The sequence below is a fragment of the Rhinolophus ferrumequinum genome, chromosome X (genome assembly GCF_004115265.2).
Source record: "Rhinolophus ferrumequinum isolate MPI-CBG mRhiFer1 chromosome X, mRhiFer1_v1.p, whole genome shotgun sequence".
NCBI classification, from domain to species: domain Eukaryota; kingdom Metazoa; phylum Chordata; class Mammalia; order Chiroptera; family Rhinolophidae; genus Rhinolophus; species Rhinolophus ferrumequinum.
Window position 1 is genome coordinate 100,621,208 of NC_046284.1, and position 26,346 is coordinate 100,647,553.

Here is a 26,346-nt window from a genome sequence, read left to right on the forward strand (position 1 = left end):
CACATATCAGTGAACTCATATGGTTCTCGACTTCTTCTGTCGGACTTATTTTGCTTAGCATAATTATCTCAAAATCCATCCATGTTGTCACACATGGCACTATTTCACTTTTTCTTACGGCAAAATAGTATTCCATTGTGTATGTATACCACATCTTCGGAAAAAGAAATCAAATAATATGGTGATGGAAAGAGAACTGACTCTCGGTGGTGTACACACAATATGATATATAGATGATGTAATACAGAATTGTACACCTGAAACCTATTTAACTTTACTAACAATTGTCACCCCAATAAACTTTAATTAAAAAAAAAGTTTCTAGGCACATAAATCTACAGATGTAGCTGCCATGAAGACTAGAACAGAAGAGCAGGCAGAAGTTAATAATGAAATGTTGGTGTTAAACGTCTTATCTTCCGAAGTATTGGAGATCTGAGCTCTCTTCAAGGGTTTGGTTGAAAGAATACAGTCAAGTATTGAATTGTTTCATGGAATGTCTCTGCTATTTTGTTAAGCTACTTCAATCCATGAGACAGCGCCGGGCCCCTTTCAACAACATTGTTGGGTTTCCCTATGTACATGAAAGCTTTTTGATTCAGCCGAACATCAGATTCATTAAACAGGAACCTTAGTTTAAACTCAAGGGTTGCTATTTAGAAGCTGCCGTGGACTACGTTCATAAGATAATAGAAAAGAAATTATGCAGACCTTTTTAAAATGTTATTATAAAAACCAGAAGAGGCCTTCTAATATTTTTTTAGATCAAACAGACATAGTAGTTTCTGTATATTTCATCCAGGGTGGTAGCTTGCACAGTAAGAGGTGCCTAATTAATAGTAGACTGACTAAATAAGAAAGCTCCGAGGAACATATGAATAAAATGGTGCTTGCGTTGGACCTGATAATGGCTCCCATGTCTGGATCCCTCCTTTATTTCCCCTACCATAAACGGCTGATACATATTAAAAACACCATTTAAGGAGCCATCTAGCACACTTGAAACTTTCATCACACATGTGGGGGAGAGATGACGGGGAGGGACCTTTTCTTTCCTGGGGTCTTCAAGTCCTATGGGGTTTTTGAAAAGTAAATGAGCCAAAAAATAGCTGATTTCAAGATTAGTTACAATTGAGAATGTTTTTCTGTGAGGTAGAAAGAACTAGCTGGGGAAGAATAAGGAGAAAGAGATGCATGTTAGCCTCAAGGATTAGTTTATAGAAAGAGATTAAAATTAACTTTTGCTCAGAAAAGGAAAATGAAAATAAATGAGTGGAAGTGATAAAGGGGAAGATTTCTTAGATTTCACAGGATAAAGTATTTCCATACCTGGTAGACTGCTGGAGTGGTTTCAGAATCGGCTGCATGATCTGATGGAGACAGCCTAGGTGCCTGCTCAGTAATCATCTACTAAAGCATCTAAAAACATGCATTGTGCAATTTCAGAGGGAGATAATGTACATGAAATAGCTCTGTAAGCTCTTAAGCTAGAGTACTGAGCACAACTCCTGGCAGCCAAACAAAAAGAGAAAAAAATACAACATAATATGGCTCTCCTTGCTTTCTTTGAAATACTGGGTGGATGTGACATGTTGGGTTCCTTGGGAAGCAGACTCTAAGATGGAGTTTAGTGTGCAGGATTCTTGTTAGGGCAGTTTTATCACCTGCAGCTGTACTTTAAAGAGAGATGAGGGGAAAGTTGCATATCTTACCATGACCAGAGAGGCAAATGAGAAACAGCCATATAGCATCCTCTGTCAAGAAAGGTACACCTTCTTTCAAGATGGCACATCTTCCCATATTTTGGGAGGATCACAAAGCATTCACCAAAACTTAGGTCAATCCAAAGTTGAGCCTTGCTTATGTGGGCTGTGTGGATACTTGCAGCGTCACTGGGCACTTCCATGGAGCTGTTTGCCAACAGTTGGCCAACCACATGGAATGTTCTGGAGCTAGAATGGCCCTTCAGGATGGTCCTGAGTTGGGCTGAGATTACTGGGCATTTATACTGCTGCATTAGTCAGTCCTCCTCAGAAAGGGTCAGGACCTTGGGCAAGGGGACTCTTTGCAACTGAGTCAACCTCTAAAGGGACTAACAACTGAAAGCTGTCTGCCAACAATACCCCCAGCTGCTGAGGCAACAAGTTCTTCATTGAAGGGCAATCAGAATAGTTCATCAGGGTCCACTATAGTAGTTAAGCCATTGTTCTTCCTTATGACAATGTTTGTGTCTTCTAAGGAGTCATTTTTTCAGAACTTTTTAAGTCTAGTTTTAGAAATTGTGCCTACAAGAAGAAATTTCAAATGGTGAAAAGAAACTTGTTCTTTGTTAGAGAACTGCACACGATGGAAGGGCTGGTTTCTTCTGGGTATTTACATAATTTTATAAAAATATCAATCCATTTTTAATTAACTGTTTTTAATAGGCAGTTAAGCTAAGATATTATAAGCCATATATTAAGCTAATGGGCATTTAACAGCTGAGTTAAGTTCTTTTAATGGAAATGCTGACAAACCTTTACTTGTAATTATAGCAACACTGTAATTACAGAACGAGGTACGTCTCCTTGTTTTTTTGCAACCCTATAATTCCATATGCCTATAAGGGAAAAAAATCCATTATTAGCCAAACAGAAGTTATACTTGGCACCAGGCATGACTCATCTCCTTGCTGGATTTGAGTCATAGTTTTAAAACTCAGAGTGATAGCCAGCCTATAATATGGAATTCACTTACTTGTGAGATTAGAAGGAAGAGCTCTCTAGTTTGTAGTGGTCTCTATAGCCACTAGCAAGTCTTGGCCATGGTGAGTTAGGTAAACAATTCTGAATGGAAAATACTATTTTTCCTTAAACCCTGTGATTTTTCATCCATTGTGTCAGGTCAGTTGTTAAAAGGATTAGAATTCAGCTTTCAACACCTATTTCAGGACACACTGTTTGGGGCACTGGGCATGCAGCACTTAACAATGAAGGTAATGGTTGTACTGCTTTGGAGATTATGTTCTCCTGTGCGAGATCGAAAACAAAAATTTACACTTGAAAAATGCAAAGAGACTTGAACGTGGGGTAAAATAATACATAGTAACGGGGTGGCCTTTTTGATTTGGCTTGGCAAGGAAATATTTTCTAAATATCATCATTCAAACGGAGATATGAATGACAAGAAGGGGTCAGCTATGTGACAATCAAAAGGAGCAGCATGCTAGGTAGTGCGGACACTAATGCAAAATACCTGGGGTGAAGATGAATTGGCATATTCATAGAACAGTCGCAACAACAAAAAGCCATTACAGCTAAAGCATAGTAGGTGAGTCGGTCAGAGAAGCAGGCAATGGCCAGTTCATATCAAGCCTTGGTAGTCATGGTAAACTGTTTAGATTTTATTGTAATTGTGACATCGAGTGGTTGGAGAATGTTGATATCATTCCGACCGGTTTAGAGAAAATGGAATGTAGTGGGTGAGGATGGAGTCAAGAGACCAGTCATTAAATTCAGTAGTCCATGTGAGAGAGAAGAGAGACTTGGACAAGGATGGACATCGTGGAGAGGCTCAAGTGACAGATTTCAGGTTTGCGGTCAACAGTGCTTCATTGGTAAGAGAAAAGAGAGAAATCAAGGCTAATTCGCAGATGCTTAACCTGAACTATTGTGGTGATGGTGATGTCATGTATTAAGTGGGCAATATTTGAGTGGGAGCAGATTTGGAAAAGAATATCAAGAATTTTTATTTGGACATGTTAATTTGGGGATATTTATGAGACACCCTAGAGAAGAGGTTGAATGGGCAACTGAATATGAATTTGGATTTCAGGGCAGAGCTTGGGGATGGAGAGACATGTGAAGCAGCAATTTAAAGCCATGGCACTAGAGATCTCCCAGACGAAGTGTATAGATAAAGAAGAGAAATGATCTTAGAATCAAGCCTTGCGGCATTTGAGAAATGGGACAGAAGAGGGCCATACAACATAGAATACTGAGAATTAGGGGGAGAATCAGGAGCGTGTGATGACATGGAAGACACAAGAAGAAAGTGTTAGGGGAGGAGGGAGTAACTAGCAGCATAAAATGTTATGAGCAACTCAATACAGTAAAACGAGAACTCATCATTGGATTGGACAACATGTAGTTTTTGGTGATCTGGACAAGAGTGGTGTCAGTGGACTGGTGGGATTGGATAGCCCAGAGAGTGGTTTGAGTAGATAATACGAGGTGGGAAAATAGACACAAAGGTTATAGACAACTCTTTCGAGTTTTACTATAAAGAGGCACAGCAGGATTAAGACAATGATAAATAACAGTTTGGAATGATGAATCTCTATCTGATGATTTTTAAGTGTTGGCAAGGAAACTTTAATAACTTAGTTTTCCCCATGAAATGATGGGAAAATGTTTTTAACATTCCTATTTTATACTCCACTGTATGAAATTTATATTACTTTCAGAGAACTGAAAGAGATGTTGTTATTAAACTTCGTGAGCTTAATAAGATAAGAATTTCAGGAGGTTTTCCTTTAGTCGATGTATACCCACTCAGCCTAATTTTTAAAACTTCTTATTGAAGTATAGTATACTTCAGTCAAAAAACACGCATAATATAAAGGTACAGCTTGATGAACTTTTAGAAACTGATTACACTCTTGTAACCAGCACTACGATTAAAAACAAAACCTTAACAATACCCCAGACACTCCATCATGACCCCATCCCATCACTCATTGCTACGTTCATGGATAAGTACCATCACGACTTTCAACAGCATCGGTTAGCTTTTGCAGTTTTTGAACTTGATATAAATGGAATCAATTTAACCTGATTTTAAATATATAGAATTGACATGGTAAGGAACTCGTCTTACACTGATTACACTGCCTTTTCGCTTCCTTCCTCATTACGCAACCTTAGACTTGCTTGATCACTGTATACGCTAGATTAATCTTAAAGTGCAGTTTGCAGAATCCCTACAACAGAATCACCTAGGGAGCTTGTTGATAATGCCGGTCCCTGGGCCCCTATCTATCTGGAGTGAGGCAGATGACACCCTACTCTTTCATGCCTGTGTAATGTAATAATGTCTCCCTAGAATGTTCTTTGCTGGACCTCTTCTTAAGGAAGTCATGTTTCCTTTATGGCCTGAGCCGTAAATTTCTTGAAGCCATCAGGAATTTCCTAGCAGCAGTACTCTCTCTCCCGTGTCTAGCTCTATTAAAGCATTTATCTCCATCTGCCTTGAAGCATAGTTACTTGCACACATGTCTGTCTTCCTTCCCAAGTTGTGATCCTCTGGGGGGCCATCACTTTCCATTATTTTGTAGTTCCCATAGCACCTAGTACAGTGCCTTGCATATAGTGAGTGCTAAATAACCTGTTTTTGAATGGAATCCATAACCCCTGGAAAGACATTATTTCCTTAGAATGACTGAGAGATTAAATGTAGAATCCCAAAGGATACATTTTTTTTTCCCATTGCAATATTACGGTGACTAGAGAGAGAGGAAAACGGTGGGTGTAGAATTAAGTATCTATAGGAACTTGGATGATGAACAACAGATTCACAAGAAAGACCTTGTTGGAATTTTATTTTTTCAAACAAGTTGTAATACCTCACGATAAGTAAGCCTTTGCCAAAATATAAGGATTCGCATGTTTCGTTTGCCCACCAATGCCCTAATTTGATTTCATTTTTTTACTAGGGATGATTTTCGTGAAAGCATGAAAATGTGTGTGTGTGTGTGTGTGTGTGTGTGTGTGTGTGTGTAACTGTGACTGTTCTTATTCCATTATTATTGTAGAATTTCTGTAAGAACCCTTCTGGCGTGGGTGGTTTCTTCCATTGAAAAATTTTATAAGTGGAAGAATTATTTTTACAGTTCATGTTGAATTTTATAGGTGGTTTCTCTCCCTCATTTTTTTTTTTTTTTTTAGAATGAGAGAGAATAAATGTTTACTTACCATTAAAACTTACTCATGCTTAGAGTTTAAAGAAATGGGGCAGAACAATGAAGTGACATTAACTTCTCTGTTTCCGATATTAGAGCTATCTCTGAGCAGTTTTTCCCCCCTCCCCTCTCTTTACTTTGCTCTTTCCCTCTGCAGTCAATTCAGAAATTCTCTGAAAGCAAAAATTTCCCCTTTCTATGATTTGATAACAACAGAAGGGTATAAATATGAATTCTATGACTAAATTTCCAAAGTCCTTTCCACTTGTCCACTTACCATGTTTCCCCGAAAATAAGACCTAGCTGGACAATCAGCTCTAATGTGTCTTTTGGAGCAAAAATTAACATAAGACCCGGTATTATATTACATTGTATTTTATTATATTATAACCGATAGTATAGTATAGTATAGTATAGTATAGTATAGTATAGTATAGTATAGTATAGTATAGTATAGTATATAAGACCCGGTCTTATATTATAGTAAAATAAGACCGGGTCTTATGTTGATTTTTGCTCCAAAAGACTCATTAGAGCTGATTGTCCAGCTAGCTCTTATTTTCAGGGAAACACCGTAACTGTCTTCCCTGCTTCTGTGTTTTTTGTTTTTGTTTTCGTTTTGCCTTTACTTTGAATAATTGAACTCTTGGGGTTCAACTAAAATCTGATTGCCCTTTTTGTTTTTACCTCTTTGTGCATCCTCTCTCCTAAAGCAGGAGTCAGCAGGCTTGTTATACAAGGGACCAGATAGTGGATACTTTCGGCTTTGCAGGCCATCCATTCTCTGTGGCAGCCACTCAGTTGTACTGTTGTGTCAAAGCAGTCGTAAACAGTACTTGAGTTTTGTTCCTATCGAACTTCATGTATGGACACTGACATTTGAATTTCATATACTGTTTAAAAACATTCTTTGGGTTTTACCCCAATCATTTAAAATGTAAAAACCATTCTTAGTTTGTGTGCCATGCAGAGGTGGCCGGTATGAGTTGCCTCACAGGCTGCAGTTTGCCGACCCTATGTCTTACAGAAAATATCAGTGGTCAGTCTCTTTTCAAAATATTTCACCAATACCCCTTTTCATTCATGCTTTAGGTTGTGAATGCAATTTCTTCATCATCCCACTCTTTTTGAGACTACATTACGTGTTGTTCTAATGTGCTAGGTGCTAGGGATAGCAGAGGGCTTTGAGCTCCTTTTCATTGATTCTAAAATTGCATTGAAGAGGCAGGCCATTTATAGGAACAGATGCATAGCATCATAAAGTAATATTGCATTTTTATGATTATTGTTTAGATCTACAGCTCTTTAAATGGTCCGGTTTTATATGATGGATTACGTATTTTATTCTGATTTATAAAAAGGAAACGTTTGAGACTTTTTCATGTGCTCATCTTTTCCCTTGTTTGAGGGGGAAAATAGTTACTGTTTTATCTTAAAATGTCCTTAATCTATCCCTGTGGAGTATAATGGAGCAGTTATTGTGTGTAATTAATTCCCCAAAATAGTTATAAAAATGTTCTCATATGTTGTAACTTTGTGTCATAAGATCAGATAATAATTTTGCCAATCTATGGTTGGAATGGGTTGTTATAGTTACTGCCGTACTCTTTCTTTGGAAATGTGAAATTATGTCTCAGTCAGAATTTTATATATGTATCAACTCAAAATATTAGTTCATCATTTCAATTAGCATAAATTTTCAAAGCCCATTCCATTCTCTTATCCTATTACATTACAAAATAAAATATCAAAAAGGTAGGGTGTGAAATAATAGTAGTCCATCCATGATTTCGTAGTCATAATGTTTATAATATGAAAATATGCGTACACTTGTTATTGAATGTAATGTTTCTGATTTACCAGAAGACAAAAGAGTAAACCTAGAGGATTTCTCAGTACATCTTCCAACTCTGTGATTTATTACTCACATAGAGTAATTTGCCAAATGACGCCCTAGTGAACCAAAAGAATTACTGCCTCTTCCTAAATAACTTTCACTGAGGGACTGAAAAACTGCAGCATTTTGCCAATTAAGAAAGGAAACAATCTACATCTCAAATTCAGGAGTACTGGATAAAGGAACCAAGAGATTGGCTTTTTAATTCTTCAGAAATCTCTATACATCCTGGACCTTTGTTTAGGAAATGCTAAGTGAAGTCATGAGTACATTTTTGTTATCTATGAATTTCGAAGACTGGCCTTGTGATCTTTCTCTGTCCTCGTCATCAAATTCAGTCCCAACCATGTCATTTATTTGTTGGTTGATCTTGGGCTAATTCTGAACCTTTTTGGGGAAACAACGTCAATAATAGCAGCCGTACCTACTTCAAAGACTATCATGTTCATACTCTGTAAAGTATACAACACTTAAAATTATTGATAAGAGTATAAAATACTACAAAAAAAGGTAATGATAAAACTACATGTTAAAGGAAACGCTATGAAAAGAAGCTAAATCTGGAGAGACTCTTTCTCTAGGCTACAGAACATTTTCAAGAAATGGCAAATTACTCTTAGGTTTCTAGTGAACAATTACCAGAGTATCAAACACACTGGGAAACTTCATGAGAGGCTAGCTCATCTCAAGCCAAATTTTCTTAATGTACACATGATAGTGTCCATATCGTGGATCATTTTACAGCGATTAAAATATATTTGAAATAGTAACTTAGAAAAAATGGATAAGAAATTAAAAAGTACTTAGAACTTTACTTGAAATAACACTCAGGGAAATTATTCATCCAGGAAGATCACAATGAATATATGCCCCTCTGGGTTTTGGAAATTCTTCTCTAAAATACATTCTTTTCTAATTAGAAGGCATTATTAGAAAGTAAAGGAAAAAATTCTTATTCACTACACCATTTCCTCCTAAAGGGGAAATTAATCTATTTGAAATACTGCCGTCTGGAATGCCAATTTTAAAATCTCAAGTAAAAGAGCAGAATTTTAAAGTATTATGGGACTGTGTTAAACAATTGAATTTAAAATAATAAGAAAAATATGTCATTGGAGAACAAAGCGTTTTTAATCTAACATATCATGTCACACATATCAGGATTCAACGCCTCAAGATGCAGAGTCATTTATAAAAAATTAACTAGAGAGAAAATGTAATGCCAAGTTGTCCATAAACTGTATTTAATAGCAAGCAAGTCAAATAAAGCCACTTGCACAAATAATGAGCAAGCCCATGGTAATATAATTTATTTACAATGTGATTTATCTCATAGAGTTCTTAGATTGTGCTGTGAAATTTAGATAAGGCTAGTAAATGCCAATAGAATGGCGAAAATGATTTTAGAGCAACAGCTAACAAGTTTTGGATTACCTTTCTAACTTTAAATATTTCTCTTCATACTTATTGAAAAGAAAATGGAGATAGAAAATAAAAAGATCAGGTAATATATTTGCTTTCTCATATCGGATTTTTACAGTCTTCAAGGCTAAGTTTTATTCTTCTTCCTAGCAAGCTATATTCTTAGGAAGAGATGACAGAGGTTTACTTTTTAGACTGTACGCATTTATTCACTTAACGACCTCTAGGCAGCCCAAGTCCTTACCACTTTAGTGTTACATGGTTAAGCACTGTACTTAGTTTAGAATTTGCCATTTCTACTAAGGTTTCCACAGAGACCGCCATGCTACTTTTGATACCCAGAATTTATTTGTTCTTTGTGAGTCCAAGTTGCCCATATGGTATACTAACTTATTGACCCCACTGCATGGCCCTCTGATAAACTGTATGGTTCAACTTACTAAGCAGTTTTGGGGACTGCCTGGATCATAGATATCTGACTGGCCTAGATAATTATAATAGCATGCATCAAACAAATTCTCTTGCAAATCACACCCTTGGGATCTCCATTCCCATGTTTGACTTTGGGTTTGTTTTCTAGTCTTCCCTTTCCTTCCTTGTCTGCACCCCTTGTGGTAACCTACTGTCCTGCTACTGACTGATACACTAACAAATAGCTCCTAATTAACTTACGTATTTTTTTTCCATGTTGGCATATTGCCCTTCTAGGCAATTTAGGATGAAAATACAGTAGCATTTTATTTATGGTTTAATTTATGATATCCAGGTAATTAATATATTTTTTTTTGCTTTTTTTCTTTAATTAAAATCTGTTGGGATGACAATTGTTAGTAAAGTTACATAGATTTCAGGTGTACAATTCTGTATTACATCATCTATAAATCCCATTGTGTGTTCACCACCCAGAGTCAGTTCTCCTTCCATCACCATATATTTGATCCTTTTTACCCTCATCTACCACCCACCTACCCCCTTACCCTCTGGTAACCACTAAACTATTGTCTGTGTCTATGAGTTTTTGTTTCTTCATTTGTTTGTCTTGTTCCTTTGTTGATTATTAAAGACATCCCATCAGATGTCAAAATCAAAGGAACAGTGTTTAGAGGTCCTAAATTTAAGTTGGGGTGAAAAATGCATAGATCCCCTGAAGGCAGGCAAAATGTACCCTACCAAGTCACAGGTGGTCTATAGGATTTAAAAGCTAATACAATGAAGTAAAATTAAATGAGTGAAATTGTATGAGGTCATTAATCTACTACACCATGACTTAAAATGCTTCGTTCAAATTGTTTTTACTGTTTCAAATGCAAAAAAGATAATACTATATAGAGAAAAACATTCAAAACTTAGCTGGAACATAGATAAAACTCGGTGGGATAGTTTGGTAGGACTTCCTCTGCTTTTTTAAAGAAAGTATGTTGCCCACAACTATATTGCTATTAGAATAGTTTTGTATTCATTCAAAGCTCAACTCTACCATAGCCATATATGAGAGAAAAAACCCTTTAAATATTCAGTGGTCATCATTAACTTCAAATCAAAAATCTGGTATTCTTTTTTAAGCAATCATATCAAAATTAAGTAAATCCAATTTTAAAACATAAGGGCAGTTGTGAGTTTGCATACTTAGATCTGATGTCACCACAAACCATGATCATATCCACCAGACTTGTAACATTTCAAGCACTCCATCCCAATTATTTCATGATAAGGATTGGGCCATGACTTTGTTATAGGAGAGCCAAATGACTAAAAGCTCTCTGAACAGCACTGATTATAAATATTCTCTCCAGTTGTCAGGTCAAAATGTCCCAATTCAGGGCTTGTAAAAGTATAAGTCTATGCCTCCCCTCCCCAGTCTCTCACTTCACTTCCATATTACAGTGGCTAATGTGAAATAATATTTAATCTAATGAGTACTTTTCAGTTACATATGGAGTTGAGCCTAACTTTTCAAGTTTATGCTCAGAATGCTCTGCTAATCATAGAATCAAATGAGCAGTTTTCCAATTTTAGTAAATAATTTTTTTTTCAAATCTCTTAAAACTGATATTTCACTGGGGCATTGAACAGGTTTAAAATCTTACCAAGATGTCATGTGAATACGTACAGTTACTGAAAGTCAAATGTAATATAGCTAAAAATAAAAATTGAATGAATGAGGGGAGTACTCTTTGTATCAGGTCATGGCACATATCGTTTCCTGTTCGATCACAGCGTTCTTTTTTGTTTTTCTTCTCATTTTTGTGACCGGAATTAAATAATGAGTTCAAGTAGCTTCTGTATTTATTGAACTAATAATTATATGTTCTGATAATACTTCATAAAAGTACAACATTCCTGCTTAATTCTACATTTCTCTGAAAACTTTCACCTTTTTTTTTATCTACATGTTTTCAGCAAAACAAGCATGCTAGTGCTGATAATTGCAAGTAGTGGAATCTGAAAAATTATCCCAATCCAGGGGTTGTATTTAATCATCTTACCAAATATGAAAGTTAACTTATTTTAGAACTACATGCCCCAATTTCCACCATAGACAATTTGTCTGAGCTTAGGATCTTCCCTTCTGCCATCCATTTTTTGTTTCTAAGCCCTAACTTTCTAAAGATTATGTTGCTTACCATCCAGCATTGGTGTGGATATATTATGGATCCAAAAAAAAAAAAAAAAAAAGAGAGAGGTTAGTATTACCTTTTGCTCACAAAAGTAATTCCTGTTACCATATCATAAGGTAATGTATTCATTCCATAACTATACTTATTATTTTTGGGGTGTCTGTCAAGCACCCAGAGATATAGGGGACTCATGGTGATATACACAATAGAAGAGGGAGATAAGAAGAGCCTCCTCACCGTTATAAAAGTCAAGATATTTCTGCAGCTGGGTGCTAGGTCTCAGTTGTGAAAGCATGAATGAGGTGAGGATAGGTATTCAGTGTCAGTAAAACAGAATACAATAATTGTGTCAACATGTAACACTGTTGTTGCAAATTGAAATGTACACCTGAGCTAGGCAGGTAACAAAAAAGCATGAAGTAGTGAAGGACTAAGCAATAGGTACTGAGCTGTCCACATACTGAAATATGTAAATACTGTGTAGGGTAATTAAAACGGCCATTTGAACAGCTTGATTGCCAGCTTGGGACTTCTGATGCTGTACCCAGTCTCTGATCATATCCTAAATCACAATCTTCTATTTTTATTTATTGTTATATGTTTATTTATATGCCTGTACCCCATGATGGAAGTCCTGTAGAAACACTAGATTGGAAAAGATGGACTGTTGGGGGAAACATTTTACAGTGGGTATTTCCTAGGTTCAGAATCCTGTACAAGATATAAATACATGAAATAAATAGTGAACAGTGAAAATAAATCATTGATGATATTTCCATTGGTCTGAGTCAAACTATACATGTAAAGAGGAACATGGATGCTTGATATGTATATGCCATATTTGGGGGAATTCTTCTTTAGACTGTAGATTTTTTAAAAAAACAGAGAATTTACTCTGTTGCAGAGAGAAAAAGATACCAGGAAAATTGTTACAGAAAATAATTTTTTGTGAGGATGAGTAAACATCTGTGAACAAAATGTAGCCTAGAATTTGCCATGTCTTTTCTTTTCAAGATTAACATGTTCAACTTTCACCCTAGACCATTTTTATATGAGTATTATTTCTCTACTTACCTCATTGCTCAATTTTATTACCATTTAAAAACCACTATGTTGATTTTTATGCCCAAAGAATTCTAGTTCTTTTCATGATCACGCTTTTGGATATTCCATTATGAAATACTTGCCACACACACAATGTGTTTAGTTTTCCATCAAGAAAAGAAAATGTCTGAGTTATCAAGCTAAATGTTACTTTCAAACATTAGGGGATGTTGATATTAGAATATTACACCTAATTTTATGTCCTTATTTAAGCAAATTAGCTTGGCGTGAAGAAAGTAACTGTAGCAATTTTTTTTTTAAAATTCACATCACATTCCATTATTAGAACAAACCTATTTTTTTGTGTAGACTAGAACTAGTTTCAGTCACAGCCTTGGAATTATAATTTGACAAATTCTAAACAGAAAGAAATTGAGTTTAATAACAGTGAGTCTTTGGTATAGCTGCTTGGAGAAAAAGAAAGCAATTATATACATTCACATAGCACTGACAAGGAGAAACACAACTTTGGATGGCAAAGAACTTTCATTAGTCTTTTGACATGTTCCTGTGGTGTGATTTATTATGTAGACAATCAGCTCAACTTTTCAGTTTGACATCCTTAGAAACATTTGAAATTTAAATTTAATGAAAATTCATTAATTCCAAGGCCAAAAGAAGTGATTCTAATTGCTTTTGAGAATCTTAGTATGAAAGAATTCTTTGGCAAACTTGTACGGGTCTTTTCTCTTGTTTATCATTGGTTGCTTTGTAGGTACTTAATTGAAGGTCCTCTGGTTCAGCAGGGGTTGACATCAGTGTACTCCAGGCATTTTAAATAGTAGGCCAGATGTTTAAAGGATCAGCTAAAGCATCAATAGCCTGCTAGTGTGAATAATAAGATTTTAATTATCTACAAGAAGCAAATAAAAGGCTTAAGCTTTTCCCCTTCTAGGCTGAAAGAGAGGATGAATGCGTAAGAGCATTTTAAGAGTGGTTGACTATGAACTGTTGGAGAATTTAGTAGAAAACTTGCAGTTAGCTAATATTAATTCTATTTGCCTCTTTAGCTCATTATACACTCACACATGGGCAAACACACACACACACACACACACATACACAAGCATATGGAATTTGATATAGTCTGAAGAAATTTATTTGAGGGATAACTATATAAAAATTTGTTTAGATGCTGAGAGGAAATGGGAGAGGGGCAGGACATCATGGCCCATGCTTAAGTTATTTACTGGTTTAATGTTTGCCAAAGCTTAAGTTAATGTAGGTGCTTTTATGGCCAGAATTAATGCTCTGACAATTTGGAATTATTTAGAGATTTAAAACAAAAAAGTATTCTGAACCTAGAAAACACAGAGGGCTCGCACAGCATGTAAAATTCTGGTATGTGTGTATTTACAGTCATATAGGAGAGAAATGACAAGTGGCCAGGTAGATAGAGAAAGGAGTGACTCTTCACACATGCCCATAACATTTTTCAGTGGTATTTCTTAAAATGTAGGCAATTTATACGTACTTTATCAAAAATTGTATCTTCTTTTATGTTAGTATTTAACTAAATAAATTGGCCTTTTCTAACCTTAGGTTTTATAATTTAACAATTATACTTTATATCAAAGAATGAACTGCTATCATTCTGATATAAAGATCAGTGTTTCTCTCATATTCATTGATGTGTTGGATGAGTCATTTGTTTATAATGAGCATTTGAGAGATCAAAACTTTTCACATCTCCTTTGAGCTTTGTGCTACTATCAGCTGGTTTCAAATTATTGTGAAATGTCCTAAATCATTTTTATTTAGATCTCTATTTAGGCCAAGCATCTCACAAATTTAAAATGTAAACTCAGGAATTTAATTTCTTTATTCTCCTCTTAGAGACACCCATCACTGAAGATTTTACATAATATGATTTGCCAAATTCTGTGGACTTGATATTTAGTAAACCTTAATGTCAAACACTGTAACTTTCAGGTTGTCTTCCTTTCAGTTTTAATATCCACAATCTTTGCATCCTTGTTGAATGGACTCTAAATAAGAAAGTAAATTACATTTATCCAAAGGTATTCGATAGTAATCAACTAACTATTCATAAATAGCTTTGAAAATAGGAGGTAATAATAATTTTTGGTTGCACCCTCTCTTGCATGGCATCTTCGGTTTCCATTTTGTGGGTCTAGACTTTTTAGAGGGACAGAATAAATGACACAGATATAATCAAGGCCACAGTCTCATATTCAGTTTATCCTTTTACTGCTGAAAGCACAGGTAATATTTTCAATTGGTCTCACTGACTGAGCCTGAAGTCTTGGCAACAAGTTCATTATGGAGGATCTCAACTGCAGCTTTCAGCAGACCTTCTGAGGTCTAGTTTATTGATGAAGCAGCAGTTGAAGGGGGTAAAACTTGTAGGTATTCATCACTCCAAAGGCTAGATTTTGCCTTTTTTACGCTCAACAATCAATATGCCTAGTGCAGGTATATTTGGATCCTGTTGAAGCATATGAACACATAAACTGTGCGTGTATTGTGTTATACATGCCATGTTTCCCCGAAAATAAGACCTAGCCGGGCCATCAGCTCTAATGTGTCTTTTGGAGCAAAAGTTAATATAAGACCGGGTCTTATTTTAATACAATATAAGACCTGGTCTTAAATAAGACCGGGTCTTTAATATAATATAATATAAGGTAATATAATATCGGGTCTTACATTAATTTTTGGTCCAAAAGACACATTAGAGCTGATGGTCCAGCTAGGTCTTATTTTAGGGGAAACAGTGCTTAAAACAGATGATTATAGAATTAGTGTGGTGATCACATCGGAGGTATGAAAATCGAATCACTATATTGTACCCTTGAAACTAATGCAACTAATATAATATTGTATACCAACTACACTTTAATTATATATATAATTTATTTAATTTATTTAACTATGTATATAATTTATTTAATTATATATATACACACACACAAATATATATATATACATATATATATATATTTGAATATAAAGTCTTGCATATAAGTTTAATGGAGAAATATAACGCGCTAAATATATGTGGCTAAATATATGTGTATACACATGTTGGTTGGGCCTTTCCCTGGTTGAAAGGTCCAAATTGAATTGATTTAATTGAATGTCGAATGCTGTATAGTTATTTACTAGTGAGTCGTCGCTATTGTAACAATCATCTCAAACTCTGTCAGAATTAAAAATAAAAAAAAAAAGAAAGAAACGACTCCTTAGTTAGTGCCAGGTATACTAAAACACCAGATCTGATTTTACTGACTTTTTTCTTTTAAATAATCAGTTTCTAAACCAGAATTGAATATTAGGCACAGCTCTACAGTTTCTCTTTTACTTTTTATATTGCTTTTGGTTATGTTTTCCACTTAGAGCCTATTTTTGTGAGATTACGCCATTAGTGTGAAGGTTAAATTTTACTGAATGTTTTAACCTATTTAAAATATTCATCCAAAAGGGTTAGTATGAATTCTTTATGTGACAGTCTGCTTGTTTAAAAAGATCCATTTATTCTAAAATTCTTTATATTTATACTTTTAAGGAATTTATTTCCAAGTTATAAAAGTAACACATGCTCATTACAGCAAATTAAAAATATACAAAGTTGCATAACAGCTGATAAATTACTGCCTCACCCACATCTGATTTACTAAATGCTGGTATGAATTATCCATTCACACCAATATTTACACCTCAACCTATATAAACATGCACAAGTATATTTGTATATATGAATATACATGTTATACATAAGAATCTTATCAATAATATATGTGGCTAAACACATATAGGTTTAGCCATGTATATCATGGGTGTATGCATATGTCTAAACTGAATTAAATGTGTAAATTAAATATGTGCAGTTTGTATATAAATTATACCTTGATAAAGTTTTAAAGAATTTGAAAGTCAGGATAGCATTAGTCAAAATACTGTCAGTGTAGGAAATAAACAAGTATTAGCCTGATTCACCTGTGCCTTGTTTTTTAAGATATTTTGATAATATGATATTCATTTTGAGGTGTCAAAAATAACCAACTAGATCTGGAGAATTATATATCTTGCCTTACTCTGCCTCTAGCCTGGAGTTATGATTCTCTGTTAGCTCCAGATCTTTCAGGGAAAATGTAGAGAAGTGTATATATAAAAAAAAAATGCTTAGGCTTCTTCATAAAATAATAGTGTTTTTTGGTTTTTTTGTTTTTTTTTTTTTTTTTTACTTTTATTTTTATTGAGGACTTCCTGTGTGCCAGGCCCAGTGCTGAGCTGGCCTTTATTATTATTCTCATTATATAGGTAAAGAAACTGGAACACAGAGAGACTAAGTAATTTGTCCAGATTGTCTGAACTGATACCTGCAATAGTCAGGATTTGTGCCCAGATCAACTTCCTTTCACCTCTATTATGTATATGCATTTATATTCTTTTCTTTTTAAAATTGAGATGGAGTTATAGTATATATTTTCACAGCATCTAACTTTTGTCACTTAAATAATTCAAGGACATATCCCTGGGTTAAAACCTATACTCTTATATAATATGTAATGATTCTTCATCCACCTCTTTCCTCTATTCTAATTTGTGTTTAACATTTCTTCACACAGTGCTATGTCCTTGGTCTTCACTCTTTGAGAATGCATAATGTTCACCCTTATCAACTCTCTACACTTCAAATAAATGTTTGGTACTAAGTCAGCCCTATAAACACCAGTAAAGCAAGGGAAATGAAATTAGCTGTCAGTTTCAGTTGAGCCAAATCACCCAGAATATGTGTACATATTTTTGAGGAGGTTTGAAAATCAAAACCTCAGATTTGTGAAACTGTGGGAAACGCTGGTCTATATCATTTAGCAGAATAATTTCCCTAAAAAGTCAGTAAGGTATCCCTCACATGGACTCTGTATTTTATTAGAATGAAGGGTTAATGTGTTTCTGAAGGATTCGAGTTAACTTCTGGGCCTGCATACGTTAGCTTGGCGTCTGAGCCATCGGAAGGCCAAACATGTTTTCCCCATGGGTTTTCTTCCTTTTTAGCTCATCATTTTACTGACAATAAATTCTTCCATGATGGTGTTGTGGCAGATGCCATAATTCATTCAACCAAATGTGGCAAATACAACAGTTCCAATAAAGACAAAAGATCCACTAAGAATGACTGAAATGGCCCCGGGTGCGATGACACCTCCACATTCCTTATTCCAAGGTTTTAAACAGTGGTCCAGACAATTCTCAATTCCATATGCTGAATCGCCTGCGGTTCCGAACGCCTGTACTCAGAATTATTTACCACAACTGAGCTAATGAATCAGACCCCACCGGGCACGGACAATATGCTTGTAGCTAGAGTACAGCTATAGAAAGGAAATAACATTTTAATTTATGGAGGCATGATAATGGCTGCTTCACACTGTTTTCGGAACTAGGAATTGGCCTGTTCAGTCGTTTCTTGCCATTGTACTGAGCACTTTTATTTCTTTACCAGCTGAGATGAGGAATAGGAGCCTGGTGTGCAGGTGAAATTGGTAAACAGGGGTCATTAAAATTTGGAATAAGTTCTAGAGATCTGTACAACATAGTGCTCATAGTTAACAATATGGTATTGGGCACTGAAATAACGCTAAGTGGCTGGATCTCATGTTAAGTGTGTGTAACACACACACAACAAAACACAAAAGAACATGAGAAAAATTTGGGAGGTGATGGATATGTTTACTGCCTTGATTCTGGTGATGGTATCGTGGGTGTATGCATATGTCTAAACTGAACTAAATGTGTAAATTAAATATGTGCAGTTTTGTATATAAATTATACCTTGATAAAGTTTTAAAGAATTTGAAAGTCAGGATAGCATTAGTCAAAATACTTTCAGCATAGGAAGTAAACAAGTATTAGTCTATTCACCTATGCCTTTGTTTTTTTTTATAGATAGTTTCATAATATGATACTCATTTTGAGGTGTCAAAAAATAACCAACTAGATCTGGAGAATTATGTATCTTGCCTTACTCTGCCTCTAGCCTGGGGTTATGATTCTCTGTTAGCTCCAGATCTTTCAGGAAAATGTAGAGAAGTATATGAAAAAAAAATGCTTAGGCTTTCTTATAAAAATAATAGTGTTTTTTTTGTTTTGTTTGTTTGTTTGTTTTTTTTTTTATTGAGGGCTTCCTATGTGCCAGGCTCAGTGCTAAGCTGGCTTTTATTATTATTCTCATTATGTAGGTAAGAAACTGGAGCACAGAGATACTAAGTAATTTGTCCAGATTGTCTGAGCTAATACCTGCTATAGTCAGGATTTGTGCCCAAATCAACTTCCTTTAACCTCTCTTCCACCCTGTTTTCCCTCTACTTAAAAGTGTTTCAGCTCCAATCTAAAATTAAGGGAAAGGAAATCCAGAGTGGAGAGACTAGGTTTCGGTCACTTACAAATTATCTCCATTTCTCCTGTTCTTTGTCTCGTTCTCAAATACTCCAAGCTTGATTAAAGTCATCTTCACTTCGAACACTGCAGAATTGCTAAGATAGAATTGTTAAAAGACCTAAATTTCAATTAACTTTGCCATTGATTACTAGGTGACTCTGGAGTGGTGTTCTTTTTTTCAGGTTAATTGGGACTTTATAGTATATCTCAAAGATTAAAAATAACACTGAAGGTTGTAGCAAACCGGGATTCCTCTCACAATTCTCCTTTATTCACTTGTGCTTCAAACGAGGATAAGTAATGGCTATGGTGAGCTTCGGGGAAAGATGGTGTAGATGGAGTGTTCCTGTAAACTGGTCACTAAATTTTCAGTAGCCTTAGTATGTACTAGCTTTCCAATAAAATTGACAGGTGAAGATTCATTCAGCAGTTTCTCTAGGTCTCTTCCTAGAAAGTGATCACTGGAAAGCTTAGAGTAACTACCCGAAGTTGAATATATTATAATTTTCACTTAAGCATTTCAGTTTCTTAAAGGAGTTTTATAACTTTGCAAAGCATTTCCATTCCTGTGTCACCATTTGAATTTTCTAGGGTTATCAGTGAATCCAATGGAAAGAAATTAGCCCGTGAATGTAATTGACCCTCAAATTATATCACCGTGTAGGTAATCACTGGATCTGATAGAGCTTTTGAGTAGGCAGGTCAACTCTTTCAAACAAAGGCAAATAGCATAATTTGAAGACAAATTCCAAACTGTCATTTCCCCTCCTATGGCATCACTCTTATGGGACATGTATACATTTACAATGTAACACAATCAAGAGTTCTCTGTTTTCCTACTTTAGGGGATAACTGCTTCTCTTTTGAACCTTGATGGCCATTCAAAAAGAACATTTTATGGGAAGTCTTTGAAAAATTAAACATCAGATTTATAGTTAAAGTCTCTTAACTATCCTGTACCAACTTACCCATCCAGTCTTATCACCCATCCTTCCCGTGAGTGAGCCCTGGGATCTGGGTTCTTCCTGTTTTTGTCCCTACACGTGCTGGGCTCTTTCTTGCCTCTGGTTTCCTTTCACTGCAACTGTTGTCTGAACAGCCTTACCCTACCTCTCTCACTACCATGTTTCCCCGAAAATAAGACCTAGCCAGACCATCAGCTCTAATGCATCTTTGGAGCAAAAATTAATATAAGACCCAGTATTGTATTATATTATATTATATTATATTATATTATATTATATTATATTATATTATATTATATTATATAATTATATTTTGAGACCCGGTATTATATTGCATTATATCGTATTATATTATGTTATACCCAGTATTATATTATATTACATTATATTATATTATACCAGGTCTTATATTACATTAAAATAAGACTAGGTCTTATATTAATTTTTGCTCCAAAAGATGCATTAGAGCTCGTGGTCCGGCTAGGTCTTATTTTCGGGGAAACATGGTATTCATATATCTTGATATTTAGAGCCCAGCACCATCTACCTTAGTCCAAGAGATATGTTAGAACATTTTAGTTCGCAGTGATCTTCTCCTACTTTAATACACAACATTTAATATCAACTTAAGTCTGTCCCCATTAAATACAAGGTGACTTGTACCATACCTTATATTGTTGCCTTGGATTTTTATTATTTCTTTGTATATTTCTGGTGCTCCAATCCTCGCTGGAAGATGCAAACATCATCTTAGCCTTTTTGCAGCCTCCGGTAGTGCCAGGCATAGCATCTCTTACATAGTTAGCATTCAAAAATTCAACTCATTGACAAAGAATTGGCTATTTTGAAAAAATACAAATTTTTCCTATTAATTAAATATTCTTTTTATTGTGGTAAAACATATGACATGAGAACTGCCCTCCTAACTAATTTTTATGTGTACAGTACAGTGTTGTTAACTATAAACATAGTGGTTATATAGCTGATCGCTAGAAATCTTATATTACATAACTGAAAATCTATACCCATTGAACACTGAGTCCTTATTTTCTCCTCCCCCCTAGCTCCTGGAAACTACAATTCTACTTTTCCTTTTCTATGAGTTTGACTACTTTAGACACCTCGTATAGGTGGAGTCATGCAGTGCCTGTACTTTTGTGATTGGATCATTTCACTTAGCATAGTGTCCTAAAAATCATCTGCATTGTAGCATATGACAAGATTTCCTTCTAAAATGGCTGAGTAATATTCCATAATTTTCTTTACCATTCATCTGTTTATGGAGATTTAGGTTGTTTCCACATCTTAGCTCTTGTGAACAATGAACATAGGAGTTCAAATATATCTCCAAGATCCTGAGTTCAATATCTTTTGATAAATAAATAGAAGTGGGATACTGGATATTATGGTAGTTCTATTTTTGATTTTTTGAAGAACTTCTATACTGTTTTCCATAGCAGCTACCGATTTCCATTCCCGCCAACAGGGTATGAGGGTTCCATCTCCCCATTCTCACCAACACTTATCTTTTGTTATTTTGAAAAAAGCCATCCTAATAGTTGTGAGGTGACATCTCATTGTGGTTTTGATTTGCATTTCCTTGATGTTTAATGATGTTGAACACCTTGCCATATCCTTGTTGTCCATCTATATGTCTTCTTTGGAGAAATGTCTATTCAGTCCCTTTTCCTATTTTTTAATCGGGTTTTGTTTGCTGTTTTTTTCTTTTTTGATATTGGGTTGTAGGAATTCCTTATATATTTTAGATAGTAATCCTTTATCAATTTTTGCAATTCTCTCATCTGTAGTTTACCGTTTCATTTGGTTGATTATTTCCTTTGCTGTGCAAAACCTTTTTAGTTTGATGTAGTCCCACTAGTCTAATTTGTTTGTTTAAGAGTATCAAATGATGTTGCTACACAACTTAAGCAATTCATTCATCATTCATTTTCTAAAAAATACAAACATGAGAATAAAATAAACACATCTAAGGTTCACTGGTCCTTGCAGGATAAGTAGAAGCCCTAGACAGAGAACCTACAAATGCTTTTCCTTATACCTGATGTCTGAGCATCTTCATTTATTCCAGGGTCCCATGTTTTGTCACCTCTTACAGGGCAAAGGAAGCTGAAGCTATAAGATTCATGTATGAGATGATCACAGTATGTGTATATTTAATCCAGGCAACTTCTATTTTCTATACTCATAATTCCAAAGCATGAGTGATTCTGTATTTACATATGTATAAATGAAAACACACACACACACACACACACACACACACACACACACACGGAAAGATCTAGCCTGGACTTTATTTTGCTTTTTCTTTCTCATTCTACCTGTAATTATGCCTCCTCTGTTTCTTCTTCTTTCTAGCAATAAAAATTGTCAGTTTTATAAGCACATTTTACTTTCTTCTCCATTTCTGACTCTCTCTGCCCCTTGCTCAAATTCTGCTTCACAAAAACCCAGAAAAAATGGCAAGGACATGATTCTTTTTAATTGTGGGAAGGGCATGTTTATAATAATCAAAAATTAATCATTTTCATCCTTGTGACAAATAAATACAGTAGAATTTTAAAAACACTTTTTCAGAGGAAATGTAGATTTCTTAACTGATTTAGGCGAGTCACTAAACAGATACTTTGGACAAAAAGAAGATACACTTAATATGGGCCACATAGGAAGAGAATTAAGAGCTAATGGAACTCACCCAGTCATTACACTCAATGCTCTTTTTGTCCAGATGGGGAAACTGAGGCCCAGATATCAGGAAAGACTTCTTTGAGAGTTATAAACACCCAGGACTAAAACTCGGTGTGACAGCGTCCCAGAGTCCAAAAAGCATGATTCCTGTGATTTTTTGCATTCTTCAGAAAAACAATGGGTCCACCGACGTCTGGCAAAGAAATCCATAAAATATTAAGCTCTTCCTTTGCCTCAGAAATGAAATGTGATGTTCCAGAATTGATTGGGAAGTTTTCCTTATAGTGTGTTTCAAGGTAGACTGTTTTATAGCATTTGCTGTTCAATACAGTTTTTCAATATGTTAAACTGAGTGTCACCATTGTTTTGAAAATGTCCTTAATTTTTGTTGAACGGGCACAATCGCAGACCTGTGATAATATCGCAAATTAAAATAGAAGTTACTCTGCTTCATTTACCAGAATGTGGAACCCTAGTCTTTTAGAGTTAGAAGGAATTTTCGTACTCATATATTCCAGACTTCTCATTTTATAAATGAGAAAATGGAGTCTGATATAAGTGAAGCGATTTTCTCCAGTGAGCGGCTTATTAATATTATCTCTGAGACTAAAATACAGGCACGCAGGCTCCCAGGCCAGTATTTTTCTACTCTGCAATGCTGTCTTTAGTGTGGTTTTAAACTAGCAGCATTTTCTTGGACAGTCCTTCTTCAATACTTGCACAGGACAACTAGATTTTAGAAGTAGAAACAGGAAATATGTCCTTGTGTTTTTGAATCATTTCCTTGTCCCTTGGACTCTGTCTTCTCTCTCTCTCTCTCTGTGTCCTCTCACTCTCTTTAATGGCACTGCAGAGAGTAGGCTACTAGAGCATACATTACACTATTGCAATCCCTTTATATAGAGACACGAATGGGAAAAGTGAAAAATGTCCCTCACCAAATGTCCAACCTTCCACAGGCCATTTCCACAGTATCAGCAATGTCCTATATGGAGCCTCAGGGATCTGTAAGCACATCAGAGAGTAATCAGCTAATTTGAGCTTTAGCAAACACTTTTCGGGAATTCTCCAAAGATAAATCACTTCCCTAAAGTGAAGAAAAAAATACACAGTGGCAACTAGCTCTTTTAAGTAGAACAAGGAAATACCTCCTTGTGCCTTGGCTCATTTTCTTTGTCCCACAATAGTTTTTTTTTTTTTTTTAACTCTCTCATGTTCTCTATCTCTCCTGGCATGATCTCTGTCTCTCTGTCTCTCTCTCTCTCACACACACAGACAAAATACTTCATCATGGATATGTGTGAATAATGATAGCTTGTTATGCATAAGTTTAGAAGTCTGATGCCAAAATCTTTTATTACCTTTGTACACATTTATTAGGTCGGTGCAAAGGTCATTGCGGTTTTTGCAATTATTTTTAACCTTTTAAACCGCAATAAGTTTTGCAGCAACCTAATAATTCCTACCTTTGACTTGGGTATATAGCTTTTATTAACAAAAAGAAGGACAAATGATTAGGGGAGAATAAGGTATAGATCCTGCCTTCCAAGAGGTTATAGAACTGGGGAGAGGGACATGGACAAAGATGTAAACAACTAACGATTTTAGGCAGAATGGAATGCGAGTTATGAAAGAAGCATAAAATGTTATCTAGATGCCAGTTGGCAAAGGTGCAATTCAGGAGGATTTCAGTGGCGAGATGCCATTAGAGCCATGTCTTAAAAGATAAGGATTTGGGGAAGTTAAGAAAATGGGGAAACTTCAGCAGAAGGAACAAAGGCACAGTTTGCTGAAAGGTCATGTTCAGGACTGGAAAGTGATTTGTATGGCTTGATAGAGGGCAGACAACGACGGCTTTTGTAATGTGACAATAGAACGGGGTATGCCAAAGAAGGAAGGAATGTACATTTTCTTACGCATTTCTTTGTCTTACTCACGTACCTTTTGAGGGGGACATTTATTCAGTATTGATCTAGTAAACTACAATAGAACCATGATAAAATTTGCAAGCAGTCATGTTTCAGCACACCTTATGGAATAAGTTCTTCATTATTTTCCTCAGTATTTTAAACAATCAAAAAGCAGTCACCTAAAACCCTCCAAGCCAAAACTGACTTGCCGTCTGTCAGGGTTGCCTCGTTGGGATTTCTACATTTGATATCTGGTTAGATTATTTGACACGTTGTTCCATTCTAACTCTAAGATACATGAATCCATGATTCTAACTATCGTGTTTCCCTGAAAATAAGACCTAGCCGGACAATCAGCTCTAATGTGTCTTTTGGAGCAAAACTTAATATAAGACCGGGTCTTATATTATAGTAAACTAAGACTCGGTATTATATTAGATTATTATGATAATTGTATTATATTACATTATATTATATTATAGAACTGGTCTTATATTGTAGTAAAATAAGACCCAGTATTATATTATATTACTATTATATTATATTATCTTATATTAAGACCCGGTCTTATTTTACTTATTATAGTAAAATTATAGTAAAATGAGACCAGGTCTTATATTAATTTTTGCTCCAAAAGATGCATTAGAGCTGATTGTCTGGTTAGGTCTTATTTTCGGGGAAACACAGTATTATGTATTCTCACAATTTGATTCTCCATTTGTTCTTTTCAATTAAGCAAATACCTGAAATATTTTATGAAGAAAACTCTGGCAATGGTCTGGAGATAGGTAAGCTAGAAGGAAGAAAGACTCTAGGAAGCTAAACTCACAATTTATGACTCTTTGTTATTGCCTAAGTCCTTCCCAAAGCCTTTCATCAAAAAAGAGGCATTTTAACTCTCCGTTTGGGGTTTATTTTTATTCTGGAGCAATAATGTGTTGGTAGAGACATGCTTCAGTGCATAATTAAAGAATCCATTTCAATTATCGTTTATCCACTGCTGCCCAAGGTAAATGTCTGCCTTAGATTTATTTCAGTATGCTATGTTATAAAACTTGATAGTTGTTGATCCCATCTCCCCACTTAATTTCAACCAGGTTTCTCAATGACCTGATTAATCCAATGAAAAGCTAAATGAAAATACCTCTAGACAGTAGCATACTGCTATAGACATTTTTGTTAGTCGAGTCATATCGATTCTACATTTTCAGATGATACCATGATGGGATATTCTTCTTTTGGTCCTTTTCTTTGATTCTGAATATCTAAATGAGAAGGCCATAGAAGAGGCTGAAGAAGAAAAGAGAAATATGGTCAAAAAAGAGACACTTGAGGTTTGGATCAGAAAGCAATACGTTTTGTATTATAAAGTGATAAG

The 26,346-nt window shown here is 35.2% G+C and overlaps 1 protein-coding gene across 6 annotated transcripts in view; it reads left to right on the forward strand.

The window, feature by feature from the left end:
* DMD (dystrophin) overlaps positions 1-26,346 on the forward strand; it is a 2,143,628-nt gene that overhangs the window by 1,179,691 nt on the left and 937,591 nt on the right. The window lies entirely within an intron of this gene.